We start from the raw sequence: 22,742 nt of genomic DNA on the forward strand, positions 1-22,742 counted from the left end.
AAAACTTTGAGTTCCAACTTCTCTCCCTTCCTCCCTACCCACCCATCCCCACTGAGAAGACATGCAATTTGATATAGGTTATACATGTGTAGACATGTAAAACACTTCCATAACAGTCATGATGTGAAAGACCAACTATATTTCCCTCCTTCCTATCCTGCCCCCATTTATTTCTATTTTCTCTTTTGACCCTGCCCCTCCTCAAAAGTATTTACTTTTAATTATCCCCTCCTCCCATTTGCCCTCCCTTCTGTCATCCACCCCCTTATCCCCTTTCCCGCCCTACTTTCCTATAGTGTAAGATAGATTTTCATACCAAATTAAGTGTGCATGTTATTTCCTCCTTAAGCCACATATGATGAGAATAAGGTTCACTCTTTCCCTCTCACCTCCTCCCTCTTCCCCTTCTTTGAAAAAACTTTTTCTTGAGTTTTTTATGATGAGAGAGATAATTTACCCCTTTCTATTTCTCCCTTTCTCCTTCTCTCTCACTCCTTAATTTTATTTTTTTAGTTATCATCCCTTCCTATTCAACTCACCCTGTGTCCTCTGTCTATATATATATAATCCCTCCAACTACCCTAATACTGAGAAAAGTCTCAAGAGTTATAAATATTATCTTTCCATGTAGGAATGTAAACAGTTCAACTTTAGAAAGTCCCTTATGACTTCTCTTTCCTCTTTACCTTTTCATGCTTCTCTTGATCCTTGTATTTGAAAGTCTATTCTATTCTTTTCATCAAGAATGCTTGAAAGTTCTCTATTTCATTGAATGACCTTTTTTCCCCCTGAAGTATTATACTCAGTATTGCTGGGTAGGTGATTCTTGGTTTTAATATTAACTCCTTTGATCTCTGGAATATGATATTCCAAGCCCTCTGGTCCCTTAATGTAGAATCTGCTAGATCTTGTGTTATCCTGATTGTATTTCCACAATACGTGAATTGTTTCTTTCTGACTTGCAATATTTTCTCCTTGACTTGGGAACTCTGGAATTTGGCTACAATATTCCTAGGAGTTTTCCTTTTGGGATCTCACTCAGGAGGTGATTGGTGGATTCTGTCAATATCTGTTTTATCTTCTGGTTCTAGAATATCAGGGCAGTTTTCCTGGGTAATTTCTTGAAAGACAATGTCTATGCTCTTTTTTTGATTATGATGCTCAGATAGTTCCATGATTTTTGAATTATCTCTCCTGGACCTATTTTCCAGATCACTTGTTTTTCCAATGAGATATTTCACATTGTCTGCTACTTTTTTATTCTTTTGGTTTTGTTTATAATTTCTTGATTTTTCATAAAGTCATTAAACTTCCATCTGCTCCATTCTAATCTTTAAGAAATTTTCTTTTTTCTTTTTAAAATTTATTTTCAGTGTTCCACAATTACTACTGTACAACCCAGATTTTTTTCTTTCCCTCCCTCCCCCTCCCTCCCTGAGATGGCACACAATTTTATATAGGTTCTACACATACATTCCTATTAAATACATTAGGAATTATTGTCTTCAGTGAGCTTTTAGACTTCCTTTTCCATCTGGCCAATTCTGCTTTTTAAGGCATTCTTCTCCTCATTAGCTTTTTGGACCTCTTTTGCCATTTGGGTTAGTCTATTTTTAAGGTGTTATTTTCTTCAGGATTTTTTTGGATCCCCTTTAGCAAGCAGTTGACTCATTTTTCATGATTTTCTTGCATCGCTCTCATTTCTCTTCCAAATTTTTGCTCTGTTTCTCTTACTTAATTTTCAAAATCCTTTTTGAGCTCTTCCATGGCCTGAGACCAATTCATATTTTTCTTGGAGGCTTTGAATGGAGGACCTTTGACTTTGTTGTCTTTTTCTGCTTGTATATTTTGATCTTCCATATCACCAAAGTAAGATTCTATTGTCTGGTTGTTTTTCTGGTTTTTGCTCATTTCCTCAGCCATTTACTTGACTCTTTGTCAAGGTAGTTCTCTGCTTCCAGTGGGGGTGAGGGGTGTACTGTCAGCCTCTCGTTCCCCCCACAATCTGTGGGCCTAGAGCTCCAAGAACAGCTGCTTCCTCTGCACCTGCTGTGACTGCCACTGACTCCTCTACACCCTCCACCCCCTCTGCCACCCTGGAGCTGGAGCACTCTACTCTATCACACAGGTCTGATCGGTTTTTTCCACTGACCTTCCAGTTTGTCCTTGGCGTTTTTGGATTGTGAAGTCTAGAAACCGCCACAGGTGCCTGAGAGTCACTCTCCTGAAGGCCTGCTCAGGTCCTGTCTGCAATGATGAAGCCCACGCTGGATTGTGCTCTGCTCCCAGCGGAGTGCATTAGATGCTTCCTGTTGACGTTCCAGGCTGTCTTGGGCTGGAGATTTGCTTCACTCCATCATTCTGTGGGTTTTGCAGCTCCAGAATTTGTTTAGAGTTATTTTTTACAGGTATTTGGCTGGGAATGGGGGGGAGCTCTAGCCAAGTCTCTGTTTCTACTCCTCTATCTTGGCTTGGCCCCTAGCATCTGTTTTCCTTGATCTTCTAAACCCCCACAGATCTTATCATCTGTGCTTTAGGTAGATAGTCACAAATTTATGTGGCTAAAAAATGAAATACAGTAGTCAAGTTTCTTTTAATTCTCTTGTGTAGATTGGCTGGTTTTTTTTTACTTGATTGGGCTTTTTGAATCAGTGCCTTTGCACTTGGGTCTCTATTATATGATGAGGCATCAGTTGAGGACTTTAGTGGAGGATGGGTATGATAGATTGGTAAAAATGAATAAGGAAGGAAATAAACATTAAGTGCCTACTATGTGTCAGGCATTGTTCTAAACTATCACTTTATCCTTACAACCACCCTGGGAAGAATAAACTATAAGGAAATAAAATACCGTTTTAGAAGTGGTTGAGTTTTTTTTTTTTGAGTTTTTCTTTGTTGACCTCAGAGACCTTCAGTTTATTAGTATTTAGGTACTTGGAATATTATCATTGAGAAGTCTTTTGCATTAGAATGCTTTTTTTCTATATAATAAAAATTTCTTACCTGTTCTCAGTTTCAGTAATGTATCTACATGTCTTTATATGGGATTATGTAAATCCCTTGTTTCATGGATTCCATACAGAATAAAATAGGTTGCATTTTGTTATCTAGGGAAGGAGTTTTTATTATGGGGATTGTCCTCGAATCAACTGTTTTGTATAGTCAGACTTAAGTTCAGACTCATCAGAACTAAGATCAGAATTATTTTTAAAAAGGAAGAAAATAATGAGGAAAAGTACATGCAATTTTAACAACCTTGAACTGTTTAAGCAAATAATTGAATATGAAAATAGGAAGTGAACAATAGAAATGAAATCAACACAAACAGTTTAACCAGTGTAATAAATCAATTGCTTCAACAAGGAGACCAAAATAGCCTAGTAAAGGCCATTGAGAATAAACATATTAATGCCCCATGAAAATAGACAGCTGTCAAAGACAGTACTGGATTAAGATATAAACTCCTTTAAATATTTTACATAGTATGATAGATGATTATGAGAAATATTATCTTATAAGGTAGAAAGAAGCAATAGAGGGTAAAACCAGTGTAAAGTAGGTTTGGCAAGAGATCAAGCTAAGCAAAATCATCCCAAGGACATTCAAGGATGAAAATGGAAGGAATATAAAGAGAAGAAAAATGGGAAAGATTATAATCATTATAGTTTATTGTTTTCTCTATTAAAAATGGTGGAACTATCACACTTAGGTCCCTGTGTCCCAATTTCAGATGTGTTCATAGAGAAGGTAAAAATATGGAACTGTAGAAAACAAAGATGGGGAAAAACATCTTGTTTGAACCAAGTGGATATAAGAGAAACATTGGAAGAGATACAATTATGAATGCATTGAGGTATTGATATAAAAGGTCTGTAGAGGAATAGAAGATATGAAAGGCATTCAAAGAAATTTCAGACATTATTAGTTGAAAAAGGCGACTGAAAGAACATCAGAAACTGCCAGCCTAGATGCCTGCTTTCCTAGGTATACTTAATCTTCATGAATCATACCTACACAATTGTAGGGAACAAGCAGGCTTTATACCAAATGATAATTAGTAATAAACCACACATATCTTTATGGTTTCACAGTTAACTGAAATATAGAGTTTAAGATCCCATTGTACTTAAAACAAAGTGTCTCCCTCAGTATTATCCATGATTTTTGGAAGGTATAACAACACAAATAACTGTAAAATGACCCACTCATATGAAATATCCGGTGGACATGATAGCAGAGATCTACACCTGCTAAAAGTATTCACCTCTGTGAAGGAGAAGAGATCCAGCATAGAGTCTAGGTCAGGTGGGGAACCTGTGGCATTAAGGCTACATGTGGCCCTCTAGGTCCTCTGGTGATGTGGCCTTTTGACTGAGTCCAAATTTCAAAGAACAAATTTTTTTATCAAGGGGATTTGTTCTGTGAAGTTTGAATGCAGTCAAAGGGCTACACCTAAAGACCTAGAGGGCCACATGTGGCCTCAAGGCTGCAGGTTCCCCACCCCGGTCTAGGTTGAAGAAGGATTTCCTGTGAGGTTCTGTAGATGTTCCTCTTTGCAAATAGCTTTATGCTGATTGCATCAACCCTCATTACAAGGCAGAGCCCCCTGGAATGGTTTGGCCTGTCCATCAATGTAGGAAAGACCAAGTACATGAAAAATATCTATTGCTTGGATTTCAGCATGCATGTGGATGGATACCCTATAGAATTTATCCGTGTGTGTGTGTGAGAGAGAGAGTATGTATGTATGGATGTATGTGCCTTTCACCTATTATTAATGCTCCTAAGGCACCCAATCTCTCCCCTGCCAGTGACATGTAACCTAATGTAAGCTGGAACTCAAACCTTTATCTTTCTCAACCTTTGGTGGTAGAGAGAAGAAGTTGGATATAAATGCTTTTTGTGGATGTAGAAACTGCAAGATATGACAACTGATTAGATATTTGGAGTGAGGGAGAGTGAGAAGTTGAGGATTACTTTAAAGTTGTAGACCCAGGAGACTAAGAAGAATGGCAATACCTTCAGCAAAAAGTGGGAAGTTTGGAAGAGGGATGAATTTTTGGGAAAAGATAGTAGTCTGTTTTGGACACATCCAGTTTGTGGTCTAGTTTGAAATGTCCAATAGGCAGTTGGTGATGTGGGACTGGAACTCAGGAGAGAGACTGAAGTTGGATAGATCTGTGAATCATCTGTGCAGGGAAGATGATTAAATCATAGGTAGAGACTAAAAGAACAGGGCCCAGGACAGAGTTTTGGGAATGCCCACAGTTAAAACAGGAAGAACTAGGAGAGGGAAATGTCACAGAAAATTCAGAGTGGAGACAACATCCAGAATAATAGAGTTTGTCAGCAGGAATTTGGTTGAGGAATGGAAAGTCACTGAAGGACAATAGCTTGATAGTACTGTAGATATGAAAGTTTTTTAAGGTTGGGATAGATTTGGTATTATTTAAAAGGAGAGATAAGAAATGAGTTTATAGGGAGCAAGTTAAAAGAAAAGAGAGATAGTAAAGGTATTTGAGTGTGAGGGATGACAGTCTGCTGAAGACAAGAGTTGTTACATGGGGAGTAGAAATAGCTCATTAAAAAAAGTTTCTACAATGTATTGTCCTCTTAAGAATATGACTGCAGTTTTTTCCTCTGTAGGATTTAGTATTAGGGTGCTACATACCTTTTAGTTCAGTGACAAGGCTCTCATTATTTACTTTTGGACATTGTAATTTGCTTTATTTGGAATGGAGGGATTTAAAGTTATGCTGTTTGTGGAGCCAGGTGACCGGTTTGATTATCCTTAATCTCTGCAGGTCCTCAGAGGAAAAAAAGTTTAACACCACTACTTTGTCCAGATGTACTGTGGTTTTAAAATAACTCCCCTATATTACTCTCTCCCCAGTTACCATTTTATTCTCCAGTTCATATTATGACTTAATTTTGGTAGATTAAAGTTGGATCAGTAGCAAGACTTATTCTGTTGTGAAGCCTTATGAACATCTTTGAACATATTTAAGTGTACTCTGAAAGTTTCACCTTATTTGGTGTTTCTTTCTCCTGCTAATTGAGATTTCAGCATCTAATTTTAGAGCCCTAAAGCGCCATCTGATGGTATAGAAGTGGTGTTTTTTGAAACAGTTATGCCACTCTGTTGCAGTCACTCATGATATAGTTTTTTAACCCTTTCCTCCTCTTCATAGTATTATAAATAGGAAAGATACAGAATTGTTTTTTTTTCAAATATATATTTGTGTATGCCCATCTTTTTTTTATATATATTCAAGTTGACAAGTTTTGCTATAAGGTATATATAGTTGATAATGTGGTTAAGAGATGCATGTAAATCTGTCCAGAGTGTAGGTGTTGTGTGAAAAGCTCAGTGAACCATAAAGTGCTGCTTGCATTCCTGGGGAGTTAACAGGGTAGGTTTATGTGGGTGGATAGCAAAACTTTTCTGTAGCCATTGCAAAAGTATTTTTCAGCTTTGAAATGAGTAACACCCGGAAATTGATTCTGGTAAACCACAAAAAGGTTAGGTAGTGTCTATTAACTATATTTTTATAGTCAGGCATACCTTTAATTTGTCTTGTAATGATACAATAATTTGATCTTTTAAAAATGACATTAAAAAAACTTTGTCAGAGTATTGATACCTGAGGAGTTCATATTGATATGTCTCAACAAATCTTAACTTTGATTATCAGATAGTTTATTTTGGTGGGATCATCGTGGTAGAATTTTAAAAGGTATTGTCTTTCTGCATGGTGTGACTCTCTTTGCCTTATTTTAAAACAAGGGAAGGTGACATCCCTGGGATATGAAAAGGCTTGTGATTGCATATGTGGGTATTCTTGCCAGCCATACCGATTACTACTTTTTCACATAATAGTGGACAGTCTTCATGAATTGATGACATAATTTAACAGCTTTATTTTATGTTTATGATAGAATAGGCTAATTAGGCTCATTGCTCATTTAAAAAGTGGCCAGAAGCTACTAATTTGATCCAGATCTGGCTGGAAAATGGGAAGTTCAATTCAGACATTTGAGATTTGGATTTTTCTGTGAATCTTCTTGTTATGCTTTTCTTACATAAGTATTGGTCACAGCAGAAAACATAAGAGTTTATTATGCAATGTCCTTTGACTGTTTTGGCTGAATTGCCAAAGCTATGACGCTCTAACTCCTTGTGGTCGGATGAAAACTACATTTCCCGAAGATCCTTGCGGTGTTTTGGTCACTATTTCCGCTTTTCACATCTAGGCCTCTTTTTCCAAGCTGGGTCACACTTGGGGCTTGGTCGGCGCCTGCGCAGTAACGGTGGCGTACTTTTCCCCTCCCTCTTCCTCTACCCTTCCCCCCGCCTAGAGTGGCTGCGGAAAGCAGCGCTGGCGTCTACGAGCCAGACCGCAGTTTATGAAGGTTTCTTGCAGGGTCCTGGCTGGTCGGACTCATCCGTTGATCTGATGGCAAGCGGTTTATATATTCATTTCAGTCATAAATAATGATGGCGCAGGTCACCTTAGCCAGGCCAATATACCTGGGCAAGCAAGTTCTCCTTCCCTTTGGCTCCGCCGCTCTTTAGTTCCACAAACCCGTTCTGTCCTTTAAGATGTTATGCCAGTAAACTCGGTGCAGGGGAGCTGTGCACCAGACGAACCCCTCCCCCGTCTAGTTTCATGCACGCTCGAAAGAAGGGTTCGGCCCCCGCTGCCGCAGTGCCGCGTGCTGTCTCCTCACGTCCCGGGAAACAGCTGGGTCCCGCTGTCGCCACCGCAGCCACCACCGCCACCACTACCATCGCCGCTGCCGCCGCCGCAGTATACTGTGCAATATCTGCAGCCGAAGCAGCCTGGTTGGTGGCTGCCGCGCCTCCCGCCGCCCTGCGGGGGCGGGGCGGCGTGGGAGAGCGCTCCCTGGCGGTGGGCCGGGGCCTAGCGTCCCTTTGCAGCAGCAGCCGGTGGAGGCGCTGTCCCCCTTCCCTGTGTCGCCGGCGCTCGCCCGCTCGCTCGCTCTATTCTCCCTCCGCTTCAGATTAAAGGGGGGGAGGGAAAAGAAGGAGCTCAGCCGCCATTTTCTCAGCTCCGCCACCGCCACCGCCACCGCTCGTCGAGCCGGCGGGAGAGGAGAGCTACGCAGCGAACCCTGCTCGCCCCGTTGCAGCTGAGCCGGGGAGGGCCGGAGCGCGCTCCCCCGGCCGGGGAAAAGGTGTTCGGAGGGTGGCGGCCGGGGCAGCGGACTCCGGGCTGCAGACGGCGGCGCTTGTTTGTGCGGGGCGGGGGGGCGGCTATTCCTTCTCCCCCCGCCCGCCCTTCAGCTCGGGTTGCGGCTTTCAGCCGTGCCCAGGCCCCTGCAGAAGCGGACGAAGGCAGGAGAAGGGCCCGAGAAAGACAAGAGAAAGCGGCCGTTCCCTCCTTTGCTGCCTTCCCCTCCCCCCGCGGGGAAAGTCAGGGCGGCTCCGGGCGGCGGCGGAGGAGAGCGGGGGCTGCAGGGGGGGCCCGGGCCGGAGCCGGGGCCGTCTCGCGCTCCCGCTCTCGGCCGCCGCCACGGTTCTTCCGACCCTCCCTGGTGAGGCGAGCGAGGTTGTTTGCAAACTGCGCCCATTTTGTGGGGCTGAATCCGCCCGGGCTACGCTCCTCCATCACGTGGTAGGTGCTGCTGCTCCTGCTCCTTTCCTCCTCCCTGCTGCCCTTTCTCCTTCTCTCCCCCTCTGGCTCCCTTTTCTCCCTCTTTGTTAGTTGTAACTAGAAAGCCAAAGGAGGAAGGGAAAAAACCCGTAACTTTAAATGGCCTCCTCGGGGTTCTCCTCTCCGGATCCCGAGGCTGGGAGGCGCCCGCCAGGGCCGGGGGGGGGGGGGAGGGAGTGGGGTGCCCTTCCCCACCAGCTGCCACCTCGTTTGCCAGTTTTTCCTTGGCGTTTTATTTAAAAAATACGGGCTTAAGGACATGATTTATTCTGTTAAAAACCCACCCACAAAACTCTGGCTCTCTCCTTGAACTTCTCTAGACTGCAAATGGTCTTTTTCTGCCTCACACATCCATCTTGCGCGTTTCACGGTTTGTAGCCCAACTCTGGTGAAATGATTGTTTCAGTTATTCTCATATTTTTGTTGCCCTCAGTTGTTAGCGTGTTCAGAGCTAGCCGTCTCCTACCGGACATGTTTTCGAGTGATTTTTTTTTCAAGACTGAGCTAAGGAAGAAGGCGTTTTATTTGTTTATACTGAGTTGGAATCTTACTGCTTTTTTTTGCGGGGGGAGGGCTATTTTCCAGTTTACGGTGTTTGCTCCGAGAAGAATAGTTTATCAAAGGATGAACGAATGTAGGATTATTTTAATCATTAAGGCAAACCACCCATATTTTTCTCTTGACTTTTTTTGTTTTCCAATATTCGAGCCTTGTGTGACTTTTAAGAAATCTTGCTTATCGGGTGCCTTAGAAGGGGTGACATGATGGCGCCACTTTAAATTGCACTCCACCCCCCACCCCTCCACCCCCGTTTTATTTTTTTTTACCCCTTTCTCCTAAGGATCGCTGGAGCATTTTTTCCTTGGTCGGTTTATAAGCACGCACTTTACGGCTCTGAGCCTTAGTGGCCGAGGGTGTTGTATTTGGAACCTCGGGGGATCGGGAGATCCGCACCCCGCGGGCCGAAAGTTCCAAAAGAGAAATCTCCCTTACTCCCCCCTCCGCCCTTCCCATTCACAATCCTGGTGTTACCGTCTCACTCCATTGTCACGTGGCTGGCAATCTTGGTTTGTTTTTTTTTTTTTTAAATGTGGGGAGTGTTATATCTTTTCATTGTTATCCAGATAGAATTTCCCTCTTCCCCGGGGAAAAAAACCCGCGATAATTTATTTGTCTTTAAAAAAAAGGAATAAAATTGCATAACTATTACATAGCATAACTTGAGATATAGACTTATAGATTTTGTTAATGGATTTAATCACAAAATAGTTGTATAAGAAAGTAGTAAATAGTAATAACCTTAGTCTTTATACAGATTCATGTGTAGCTTCCTTTTTTCCACCCAGTGTTTTTCATCTTTTAATTTCCTTTTTATAAAGGCTTAAATGGGTGTTTATGATTTTCCTTCTCCCTCCTTTTTTGGATACATTCAGTTTCTTTTTCTAATAAGTTGTTTAACCAATTAAGAAATTTTTCAGATGTCTTCAGGTAACTTTATGTTGGTCTACATTATTTCTTTGCAGCAAAATAGACACTTTTTGGAAGCCCTGCATTAAACTTTAATCATGTAGTGAACCATAGTAGCTGCTTTGGTTTTTCTTTTAATGGAGACAATCTTTTCCCAGAGCATCTTCAGAAAAAATGTTTTGTTTCTTCTTGTTAGTTTCCCTTTAAAATCGGGGAAACCCCCTTTGTATAAGTTACAGTGTAGCTAGCTTCCTGCTCTTTCTACATAAGTTTATTGCCCACATTTTCTTTTCTCTTAAAGATTCTATGCAAAATCCAAATACTCTGTGGCCGGAAAAATTCTTTGTTAAAGTGAATGTGGAATGTACTGAGTCTTAGTCACAATGTACAGGATCCTTCCCTTGTAACCATTGATAATTTTCAATGGTTTGGGCCAGTTTGCTAACAGTTACATCATGTCATGTGATGTGCAGTGTGATGTGTATTTCTAAAAATAAGACAAGGTAAAAAAGCTCATCTTGGGAATTAAAAAAAAGTTACACCTTATGAAAATGAAGTAACAATCCATAGTCATGGCATTTTAATACCCCAGTAAACTAGCCCTCCTCTGAGCTCTTCTAGCACTTTGTACTTCTCTTTAGCAGTTATCTTCCTTTACTTCATATTTATTTGTGTCTTATCTCTTGCTACCAGATTGTAAGCTCCTTAGGGCAAGAACTTGTCTTATTCTTCATCTCTCGTCATGAATCTAGAACATTGCTCTATTTTTGAATAAATAAATTTATTTAATAAGTTTTTGAAAGTAATTTCATTCAACTTTTTTGTGTGGTGGAGGGAGTGTTTTAATGTTATTGACATGTGGATATTCTCTATTTCTGTTGCCTTGATGGCGGCTGTTCAGTGAAGTGCTGACATGCTCAGCCTCAATTTATGTGCTTAAATACTAAATATTCGTCTCTAGCAGGAACATCAGGATAATCAATCAAAGAGAAAATGGGGAAAAACTTCGTTGATTCATTGACAGTTTTTTAAAATGAATTACCTGCCAAGCTCTGAGCTGGTGTTTGGAAAAGAAACTTTTTGAGCTGACCTACATAAATTTATGTAAACAAGCTGTTTATTTGATAGGGTTTGTTTTTTTTTAAAGAAATGTTCCTGACTTTCTCCAAAAATATTATTGAGAACCTGTGTTCTTTTCCAGTAGGAAAGAGAACTTGATGGGGAGTCAGAGAACCTAGGTTCAAATACAGGTTTTGTTTTCTCTGTGACCTTGGGCAAGACATGTAAATTTTTCTTGGCCTTAATTTTACATCTGTTTTTAAAAAGTGATGGTGCTTGGACTAGATCATCACCAAAGCCCTTTTAAGCTTAAGGGCCTATCTATCTGTGCTCTGTTGAATTTGGTTGCACTTGTGTCTATGCCTAACTTGTGAATTTGACGTGCTAATAACTCATTGTTGGGTGAGTTGGCATAGTCTTGTCATGACATGGTTTGACTTGAGTTAGTCTATGAGAAATATCCAATTTCTTTACTTAAGTCATTTTGTGAACTTGAAGAGGGAGAAAGAAAATCATCCTCTCTTGTCTAACTAAGCATTGCTGTTTTCTCTCTCTTAACCTTATCTCTTTATACTATACCGTTTACTTTGTAATTCTCATGCTTTTCCCTGGGATTTTATTGAATTGGCCAGGTGGTTTTTAATAACATAAAGATTAAACAGCATAGACTCTAAAAGTGTTTCGTAAGTGTGATACAGAATAATAGAGGATATAAATATGCTTTCCAAATACAGTTGATGATGCTTATTTCAAAGATTTCTTAGGTTTGAATATTATTGGGCACAGTTGTGAAGAGTTTACTTTTTTATACTGAAAAACTGAAAATTCTAATTGTACAGTCATTTAAATCTGTATTTAGTGGTATATCATATAAGAGTCTTCCAAATTGTAATTAAAAAAAGACTACTATCATTTTATCCATTTTTAAAAGTTTGGAAGAGCCCATTTCTTTTTATTTTGTTAGACTCCTTGTGAGTCTGAGTGGGGATTATTTGTCTACAGTAGGGAAACAGACAAAACTTCAGTCTCACATCATCAGTTGGATGTCCTCCAACTGTACGTCCTGTAGGCATCTTAGATCCAACATGTCTTCCAACATGACTTCTGTTTGAATTCATTTTCATTTTCTCTTCCTCCAAACCTTCCCCTCTTCCCAACTTTACCTTCTCCTTCACCCCTTATGACCACATTGTAGATTCTTTCCCCACAATACCTCTTTCCTATGGCCATATATATACTTACATATATACATATATATTCACCACTCATTTTCAGATTCTAATCATTTTTCATCTGAATTATTCCAATAGCCTTATAATAGTTCTCCTTGCTTCCAAACTCATGCCTCTACCTGTAGTCTTATTTTTCAGATTGCTGCCAATTTGAGTGTTCCTAAAGCATGTGTCTTACCATGTCATTCCGAAGCAAACCATTCTGACTTTTAAAGCCTTTCAGAATATATTTTGAGCCTACTTTTCCAGGCCAGCAAGTCCCTTAGTACTCTACTTTAAACACTATATGGCCCAGCCACACTGACTTAACTTGCACTTCCTTTTTCTGAACATTCCACTCCTGCCTCCATGCCATTCCTCAGCCTGTGCCCCATGCCTGGAATGCTCTCCAGGTGGGTAACAGTTCGAAACTATTGCTTCCTTTGAAGTTAAAGTCAGGTACCACTTTCTATAGCAAACTTATCCTGATTTCCACTCCCTCCACGTTACTTTGTACCTACTTTGTATTTTGTGCATATTGCCCCCTTAGAATGGACCATTTCTTTTTTGTCAGTGGCACATAATAAAGGCTTATTGATTGACCAAACTATCTCCTGACCAATCTTTGAGTAAGAAATTTAATCACATCTAAACATGTGATCTCAGTTTTGTAGTAGGGAATATCCTTCCTAAGTTAACATTGGGTTATTTTTGAGAAGCTCAAGTGCCTTTGCCCTATTTTGTCTTCCCTTGCTTTTTCAGATAATTCGATTGGTCAGAGTGATTTCATAATTCATGAAAGCAAATTTTCATATTGGAATGTCTCCTTCAGGTATAGTATTACTTAGTAATACTATACAGAGCCCCCACGCCTTTTTAGAATGCCTACAGTGTTAACTTTTTTAAAGCTTGGAGAATTTTTCATTTTCACTAAATATCATTTTAACAGCTGCTTGTATTTCTTTTTAAAACCATCACTGTCTGCTTCATTAATTAGGAAAATATTTAATGACTGTAGCCTAAAAAATTGTTCTGAGTCTCTTCAAATATTTAACAACATGATGACATAATTGACTGTAGACCACGTAAAACCATAGTCTTCATTATTGTCTGTATGTTTCTCATTTAGTGAAGGATACCAATTACCAAAACTAAGGTGAACCACATTATAAATTATTACCCAGATGAATGTAATGTTGAATTTAGTAGAAAAGATGGAATATTAACATGTTATACCAGAGGTCTGCAACATCTGAAGACTAGTAACGAATTTAAATGATGATGGTCTGGATGCCCCTTGTGGACCGGAGTATGGAATTATGGAGGGAGGAAAAAAAATCCTGAGAAAAATTTGCATATGGTTGAGAATAAGAGTTTTTATTAACAATTATATTTCTGACCTTTAGGATACTGTAGGAAATGTTTTGTCAGCTAGAAACCAAATCATATGAGTGATTTTTAATTTAAAAAAGCTCTCCAAAAGAAGTTTGAAATAACCATGTTTCTGAGCTTTTCTTTTTAAAAGCTTATTTCTTACCCTTTTGGGAAAAAAACAAGGGAAAATCTAAAGAGCAGGATTTGAGGAAACTTGAGCTTTCACTGGGCATTAATGACTTAAGAGATAGTGAGCAGACCTTGGCTTGTTGTCATACGTTAAAATAAAGAACTTAGTCTGAAGACAAGTATATGAAGATTATAAATGAAGATAATGAACTTAGATGTTTTGGCCCTGGATAGAAGTTTTGTTTTTCTGAGATTTTTTTTTTTTAGCAGATTTCTAGGAGTTTAAACCATTGTCACATTTGGAAATAGACTTTAAGATTAAGAAGTATCTGCTTTTGTTTGCTATCTAGTTTTGTTCACTCTCTTTGCCTATTTTTTTCTCTTCCTTTTTACTTCAGATAATTTTGTTGCAACTAGAAAGTTTCTCCCCAAGTTTGAGAAAAGGTCAAATTGAAGAAAACTCAGCGTAGTTTTATCCAAATGCTCCTGAAAATGGGTTCTTGTATATTTTGGAGCTCCTGATTTTATTATGAATTTTTAGTATTGCGAATTCTGATTGTGCTTGGAGAAGCTGACTGAATGGCGGGCCTCCCATTTCTCAGTTACCTTTACCTTTTGAAAGGCGCGCTGTATGGTTTGACCTGGTTAAGTTGCCTTAGATAGAAACAGTATCATTTGGCAGAGGATACAGCTTGCCCTCAACCAGAAGTTATTTAGTGTTGGGTGTCTGAGTTCTTCCTGTTGACACTTGTTATGTGAATTTTTACCTGTTCATTAGCACTTCCACCAGAGGGTGTGAAGGAAAAGGGGAGCTACTTACTGTTGTAGTTTGTTAGTGTTAGCTCCTTAAAGGAAAGTTTGTTAGAGAGTTGGTTGTAACTGGTCCTTAAAATTAAGTTTTGGATTACATACATGGATTTCGTTTTTCTGTGTTATCTCTAGTTCCCATTACCATGGAGTAATGGAGTTTGTTTCAAAGTTTGAGAGGCCAAAATTTGGGCCTTAGTGTATGGAGTGCTAACTCCTTGACCTTTTGAATTTATATTTTTTGAACTTCTTTCTCCTCTCTTCCTCTTCTGTGTTGAGAAAAGGGTATCAGTGATAATTTTAACATTACTATGAAGTCTGAAATGCAAATAATTCTGGTTATCAACTGGTAAGGCACACCAGGAGAAGAGTAAATGAGGTTTTCAATGAGATCTTGAAATTTAATAAAGAATTTTAAGGATTTTCCCCCTATATAGAGAATTTCTTAAAATCTTCCAAGATAACCAAGCAATACTGTATGAGATAAAAGTTTAATTAATTTAACCTTAATGGTTTGAAATAATGATGGTCCTAAACTTTCCTGTATTTAATAATACTTAAGACTTAGAGATAATCCTTAAGGTACCTAGAGTAAAAAAAAATTGAGTTAGTTGGGGTTCGTGAGTTGTCCAGGGTCACACTGCTACTAAGTGTCTGAAGCTGGATTTGAACTCAATCAGGTCCTCCTGACTCCAGGGTGCACCACCTAGCTGCCCCAAATGTTTTGAAGAATAGTGTTAAAAAGCCTTGTTTGACTGGATATAGGTGGGTACCTTGGCCATATAAAGCTTAGAACATGATGATAACTTTTTATATTTCTTATCTATATGTTAGAAGGTTTACAAGGTTCTGGTTCCTGGAAGCAGCCAGTGCTGTATATAGTAGACATTATTGTTGCTGTTTCAGAGATGAGGAAATGGGCTTAGGGGTTAAGTAAACATAAAGCTGGTATATATCAACAGGATTTCATAGAATAGGTCTAGAGCTTATGGAAGGAAATTCACAACCCATCTTTTCTACCCCCCTCCTCATTTTACTGATGGGGAAACAGGCCCCGAGAGGACTTGTCCAAGGTCACAAAAGCACTAAGAGGCAGAGATGAGATTTGAAACCCAGCTGCCCACAACATTCCCATGAGGTGGAAGTCACATTAAAATGTAATTTGAAAATATTTAACAATTAAATAAAAATACAATAAAACATAACATAGTATTTTAAAACTAATTCAATGTGTGACCCACAGGAATCTTTATGTATGATTTCAGTGACATCTTCCCTCCCCTTTTCTATTTGAATTTAACACCATTATACTGCTCATTTAGCCATGCTTTATTTGGTATTTGACCCTTATCACTTCATGCTGGACTACTCTAGTCTGCTAACTGGCTAGCTATTCTGCCTTTAGTCTCTCCTTTCCAATCCATCATGTACGTTTTTATTTACTAAAACAGTATTTTGATATTTACTGCTTTGTTTAAAAACCTTCATTGTCTTCCTCTTGGATGAATTTCAGCCTCTTTGGCCAAACATTCAAGGGTCTTTATATTTTGGCTCAAAACCTTAATTTCAGACTTTCTTATGTTTGTTTCTATAGTCATTTATGCTATAATGCTTGTTTTGAAAACCCATATTTTTTCCATTGCAGTTGATATATTAGGGAATAGTTTGAGCATAATGCAAAATTTGTGTTTATGTGCCATTTCATTATTGAGGAAATGGGTGGGCATGTATTAGTGGGTGACCTGTAAATGCAGGTGAGGGGCTAGAGAGGCAGGCATACATAGAAGGAAGGGAAGAGAAGGGACAACCTCCCCCCCCATCTCTCCTCCCAAACACAGTGATGACCTGCTCTCTTTGACTCCCTGATACCTGGAGGAAAAAGCCTGCTGGAGATGGTTAGGGCATACTGCCTCACTAGAAATGTGAATGGGGGCAGGAGGGAATCTCCTGGGGTACCTTATGAAAGAGGTTGTGCCAAAGGTTTTCTTGTCATAAGATAATTCCATCTGTTCCACAGTTCCTGCCTTGTAGGTTGTTAGTGTCTTGGATCTCAAAGTGGGGTTCCTCGTGGCCTAACGGCTACATTGCCTTCCCTTGGCACTGAGTTTGAATGTTGTGCTCCTAACCCCATTTTCTCTATAAGTTCTGTGGTCTTTGTTGCTTTATTTTTAGGAATGTTTATGTGGTGTTCTAGCAAAACTGCCTGTATTTCTCCCTGATCTTGGCAGGTTGTTTTCCACTTTTCTTGGTTGGAATGCCATCTTTTTTTTCTGATTTTATACATCCCCACCTCTGTGAAGCTTTAGACCAAACAAATCTGAATACTTATTATTTACTCATTTTTTCATTCAATCATTTGACATACATTTATTAAATGCCTGCTGTGTACATAATATTCTGCTAGAAAGATACAAAATTTGTTAAGTTCTTACTCTTTTGAAGCTTTATGGTGTAGTAGGAAGGAAAGACAAATTCAGGTAACTGTAGTAAAGGGTATTCTATGATAAGTACATTTTAAAAAGGGCAAAACAGTAGTTTTGGTAGGATTTCAATTTAAGGAATTCTAGGAATAGGAAGACAGCCTGGGCAAAGGCTTGGAGGCAAGAGAGTACCACTGAATATTTGGGATGCACAGAGAGGGTCTGGAGCATTAACTCTACATAGGGAATGTGCAGTTAGGTTTTACAATTACAGCACACCACAATATGGAAGTCCTTGAAAAAAGGAGTTTGAATTTAACTCAGGAGGCAACAGGAAGCTACTAGAGAAATTAGAGCAGAGGAATGAAATCTCTAGGCCTATGTGAAAGATAATTTTGGCAGCAATATGAAAGACAGATTTGAGGGGACAGAGTATAAAGGTGGGAAAGTATGTTAGGTTTTTTCAGTAGTCCAGGTGGGTGGTAATGAGGACCTTTCCAGGGTGATGGCATTCGAAGTAGGTGAAATTAATAGGACTTTATTAACTGGATATGAGAGATTAGGGATAGTGAAAAGTTGAAGAAAATCAGAAGTTTGTACAAGCAGGTGGGGTGAAGGGTAAATGATGGAGCCACAGAGAAATGGAGAAAATAGAAGAAATAGATTTAAGGGGAAAGATAAGCAGTACCTTTATGAGATTTCGTGGGCTGTCCAATAGAGGAAGCCAGGAAATTTAATAAAGTATGGTTAGCATTGTACTACATAATGTTACAGAAATAAATGTATAAAGCATAATTCCTATTTTAAGAAGCGTACAATAACAGTCTTAATAACTCATACTTACAGAACTTTTAATGCTCTTCTTGAAACAACTGTGAGGTAGATAGTGCATTTTGCAGATGAAGAAACTGAAAATTGTTTCAGATGTTTTCTCCTAAAGTCAGTGTATGTCAGGGCAGGACTTGAATCCCTCTCCCTCCTAAGTCAAGTCTGATACTCTTTCTATATCACACTTCCTCAAGTTGAATTTGGAGGCAAATTAGAACAACCATCTTTGAGGTACTAATTGTAAAGACAGTCTGCTTTTAGAGCAGTCATCTCCGAAGTATTAGAATTGAGAGCAACATGACTCTTGAAACTACCACTTGTTCCTGCTGTTATCCTTTCCCTACCAGTGGGAACTGCTGCTGGAAAGTTAGCTAAGGTTTGTTCCTTAGGAAGATGTACAGTCCCTCACCTAATCAGCTCTACCCTTGTTTTCCCTCTCATGTTTCAGCAGAAATAGTAGCCCAAACTCAAGTTTCCTTAATCTGTCAAAAAGGTTTTTTTTTTTTTTAAGTGGCTTGTAATAAGTAAAAGGTACCAAAATGCACTGGTCAAAGAAGATTTTTATGTCAAAGTTGTAGTCCCAAATTATTAAAAAAAAGTATTTTGTATATATTTAAAAATAATGTACATATATACAACTTACAGCTAGATAGCTCAGTAGATAGAGTGCTGAGGTTGGTGTCATGAAGACTCATTTTCCTGAGTTCAAATCTAGCCTCAAACGCTTACTAGCTGTGTGACCCTGGGCATGTCACCCTATTTGCCTCACTTCCTCGTCTGTAAAATGACCTGGAAAAGGAAATGGTAAACCACTCCACTGTCTTTACCAAGAAAGCCCCACCTGGGATCACGAGGAGTCAGAGATGACTAAAACAACTGAACAACCACAGCATAATACTTAGAAATAAACATACATCTCCTTGGGGAGCGTGTGTTGAAAAATCTTTAGTGAGGGGTGCATAATCAAGAAAGTTTATAGGCTGCTGTTTCAGAAAAGCTGAAAGAAGGTAAATTGGGGTTGTTCTCTTGTGTAGGGGATAGGATTTGAAGAATCAGTGTGGTGCACTGGCCTTTGGATCAGGAAGATAATCTGGTTCTGGTCACTTAACCTCAGCAGTCCTGTACAGTTTTCAACACTAAGTTGCATAGAAGATGCTGATACATATTGGTAGAGGAAGTTTCTTTGTACTAGTGAAGTCCAGTACCTGTCCCTATCCTTTCAAGAAGGAATGTGACTGAGTTAAAAGGGGATGGCAAAGGTTTGGAAAGTTATTCATTCAGTATGTTTTGGGTTCAGTGAGTAGGTAGAAATGGAAGGAAAATAATGCTAAGTGGATAGGGTAGTACTGGCATACTAAAGTCAGATGGAGCTTTGAATCTAATGAGATATACAAGGGGCATCTGATTTTTTTTTTTAAGTGGTAAAAAAGATGGTTAGAAAGGAGTGTATTGGTTTTGGGGCAAACATTAATTTTTGACACCTAGTAGCAGTAGTATATCACTGGAATGGGCAAGTGGTCGGGTCCTACTGACCTTTTGTGCTAGCTAATTAGATTTGTTTCTGCTAAAAATTTCAGGGGTGCTGATCATGGAGATCTGTAAGTATGTGTGTTCATCCTTCGTTGCCAAAGAAGACCATGCCATCAGAGAAATAATGACATGACTTGCACTTGACTTTGTTTTGAGTGAGGGAGGACTGTGCAGGTCACCACCAGCCTCACTTCTTCTCCAGAGCCATCTGAATCCAGTGACCAGATATTCATCAGGATGACTGGAGATGACCTAGGATGAGGCATTTGGGGTTAAGTGACTAGCTCAAGGTCACACAGCTAGTGAGTGTCAAGTGTCTGAGGTGAGATTTGAACTCTGGTCCTCCTGACTCCTGCCCTGATGGTCTATCTACTGCACCACCTAGCTGCCCCTCTATAAGTGTAAGTTAGGCCTGGAAGGAGGCCTTAAAAGGCAGTTAAGAGTGATGGGATGGAAAAAGATCTTTGAGGAAAATTAGTTGAGCATCATAAAAAAAATGGATTAGTTGGGGGTAAGACTAGAGAGAGACTTAAGTGAGTAATCTAGATGTTCAGTCATGAGAGCCCAGACTAGCATTAGTGAGAAATGAACATTCAATTCCTTAACTAAATTGTAATTCTTGAGGGTAGGTACCATGCCTTTTACTTAAAATTATATTCATGCTTTTTGTCTTTATATCAATTATTTCTGGAAAAAGACATTTTCCTCCTCCATACCTCTTCTTTTCCTTTTGACAAAGTCAAAGACAAATAAGTAAAACACCTGATAACAGTAGCTGAAGTTGACTGTGTAATAGTCCTCTGCCCTAGTATCCCGTCTCTCTGCCAGGAGGTACATATGTTTCATTATCTGTTCTCCAGGACATATATAAATATATATGTATGTATGTGTATATATATATATATTTACATTTGTCCAGTTAGACTCTATTTTCCTACCACAGAATGCTATGAATATTTTGGCAAAAGTAACTTCCTTCCATTCAAAGGCTATGGATAGATGAGTTTGTTTCCTTGTATCATTGCAAATTGATTCCTAGAGTGGTTGAACCAGTTCACAATTCCCACAGTGTGTTAAATCAATGAGGAGAGAGTCCTTTCCCTAGTGATCTATGTATGGTCTTGGGTTTTTCAAACATTGAAATGCAGTTTTCTTTTGTTTCTGTTTCCCATTACCTGCTTACCTTGTTGATTCCGCTAGCTTTCTTTTATCTTTTTAAAACCAGAACCAAGTAGTTTTGATGACTTGCTTTATAATATTGTTCAAGGTTTGGTATTATGTTCTCTTCAAACTAGTTTTTTTTTTGGGTGTAATTCTCTATTCATTTATTTGTTGCACCTTATAATTCTTTAAATTCTATTTAGTATCTAGCATATAATTCTTTGCATTTTATTGCCATGGCTTCAGGACCTCATTACTTCTTTTTATTAAAAAAGTACTGCAATCTTGTTTTTATATTACATTTCTTTTTGTATGTGTCATTCTTTCCTCTGTACAACAAGAAGAAAAACATTTTGGGAAAATCCACCAAAAACAGTATGTTTTATTCCATACCTATTGCCTTTTGTCTGGACTGCTGCACTCATCCATATCAACTTCTCACCTCTCTCCCTGCCCCTAAATTCATTTAATAATTTGACAGCAGGTTAGTAATCATTACAAAATCCCATTGTTTATAGTCATCTGTCCCCCCAAACATTCATTGCCTCTCCATTACCAGATAAAGTATTATCAGAGGGTTGGAAAGCTCCTTACAGATTGTCTTTGTCCAGGATTTTTTCTTGAATATCAAGAATCCCTTCCACAGCACCCTGAAGGGGTTAGCCACTCTTTGCCTGCAGTCCTCTAGGGGGAACCCACGACCTCCTGAGGCAGCCCATTCCACCAAAGGGCCTATTAACAAAGCACCTGTTTGCCGAGAACCGACAAGGCTATGTATCCTTTAGGTCAGTTCTATCAAACTGTAAGACAAAATTCCTATCCAGATTGCTTTTGCTAGAGGAAAAAAATGAAATGAAAATAGTCATTACAGTTAAAAAAAAAGATTGCTCAGTCATTGAAAACGTCAATATAAAAAAGTGTAAGAAAAATACTTAAGATTTTTAAGTCAAAATATTTGAATTTTCAGAGTATTTTCTAAATGTTTAGTTACAAAACAATCTATTTTCCCCCTGTAATGCATTATGTGTGGAGAGTGATTCAGTTGTCTCATTATGATTTTATTATTGAAAGAATATATTTTCTGCTTCATCTTAGTATGGAGGAGGTGCATGGGCCCTTGAAGGTTTGGTCAGTAAAGCAAGGATTCTGGCAAGTCCTATCAAGTTGGAAACTCCCAAGGTATTGCCCTGATAATGGACTGTATGTATTGTATGTATGTTTCTTGTTTGAGTACTAGTCTAGTAAATTTGGATAGTTGGTTTGTATGCCATTCAGTGCCATAGAATTATGGAATCATAGAGAGCATTGGAAGAGACTTTAGAGAACATGTAGTCCAACTCCCTCATTTTGCACATGAAGAAACTGAGGGCCAGAGAAGCTAAGGGACTTGCTTCAGGTTAGACAGGTGGTAAATTGCAGAACCAGAATTTTACTCTAGTTCTTCAGATCTTCTGATGTTCACACAATATCATACCATCTCACTCTTCCATTACCTGGCCCTGTCTCACCTTTTTAGACTTATTTTTACTGCTTTCCTACATGTTTCTTGTTCTCTAGCCCAGCTGGAGTACTTAACTGTACCCAAAATATGCCTTGTACTTTTGCACCTGTGTGCCATCGTTCTGATCCTTCTACCTAGAGTGCCATATACCTTATCTCTGCCAGAGGAAATCCTATCTATTCAAGCTCAAGTGCCATTCCCAAGCCTTTCCTCTCAACTGAAATGATGTCTCTTTCCTCTGAACTCCCTTAGTTCTTTGTTCATATCTCATGGAATTTATTTCATTATGTTTTGTATTATGGTTTGCATCTTAGTTGTAAGTCTCCCAGGAGGTACTTTTAAATTTTATCTTTTATTTCTCTTCCCCATGCCCCACCGTGTATATAGTAAAAGTTATTTAACCTCCCACCTTAGAGAAGTAGCAATGTTAGAATTGAAAGAGACATCTTGTCTATTTCTGTCACTTTACAAATGAGGAAGCTGAGGTCGGAACTTAGCCAAGGTGTCACACACACCCTCAGAGCCCTCAGTCCAGTGCTCTTTTATCTGTACTGTGCTGCTTAATTGTAACTGTTGT

At 39.1% G+C, this 22,742-nt stretch overlaps 1 protein-coding gene across 9 annotated transcripts in view; it reads left to right on the forward strand.

Annotated features, from left to right (window-relative positions):
• The window catches only part of KANSL1 (KAT8 regulatory NSL complex subunit 1), a 229,203-nt gene that overhangs the window by 30,517 nt on the left and 175,944 nt on the right, over positions 1–22,742 (forward strand). Inside the window, exon 3 of one of the 9 annotated variants that reach the window (XM_072645926.1) lies at positions 21,760–21,843. The exons of 7 other annotated variants lie outside the window; for them this stretch is intronic. The gene's annotated coding sequence lies outside the window, so the exon portion shown is untranslated. Of the gene's footprint in view, positions 1–8,037; positions 8,640–21,759; positions 21,844–22,742 lie in introns of those variants that run through there. One more of the 9 variants, XM_072645925.1, reaches the window with a different exon arrangement.

Source organism: Notamacropus eugenii, chromosome 2, assembly GCF_028372415.1.
Source record: "Notamacropus eugenii isolate mMacEug1 chromosome 2, mMacEug1.pri_v2, whole genome shotgun sequence".
NCBI lineage: Eukaryota > Metazoa > Chordata > Mammalia > Diprotodontia > Macropodidae > Notamacropus > Notamacropus eugenii.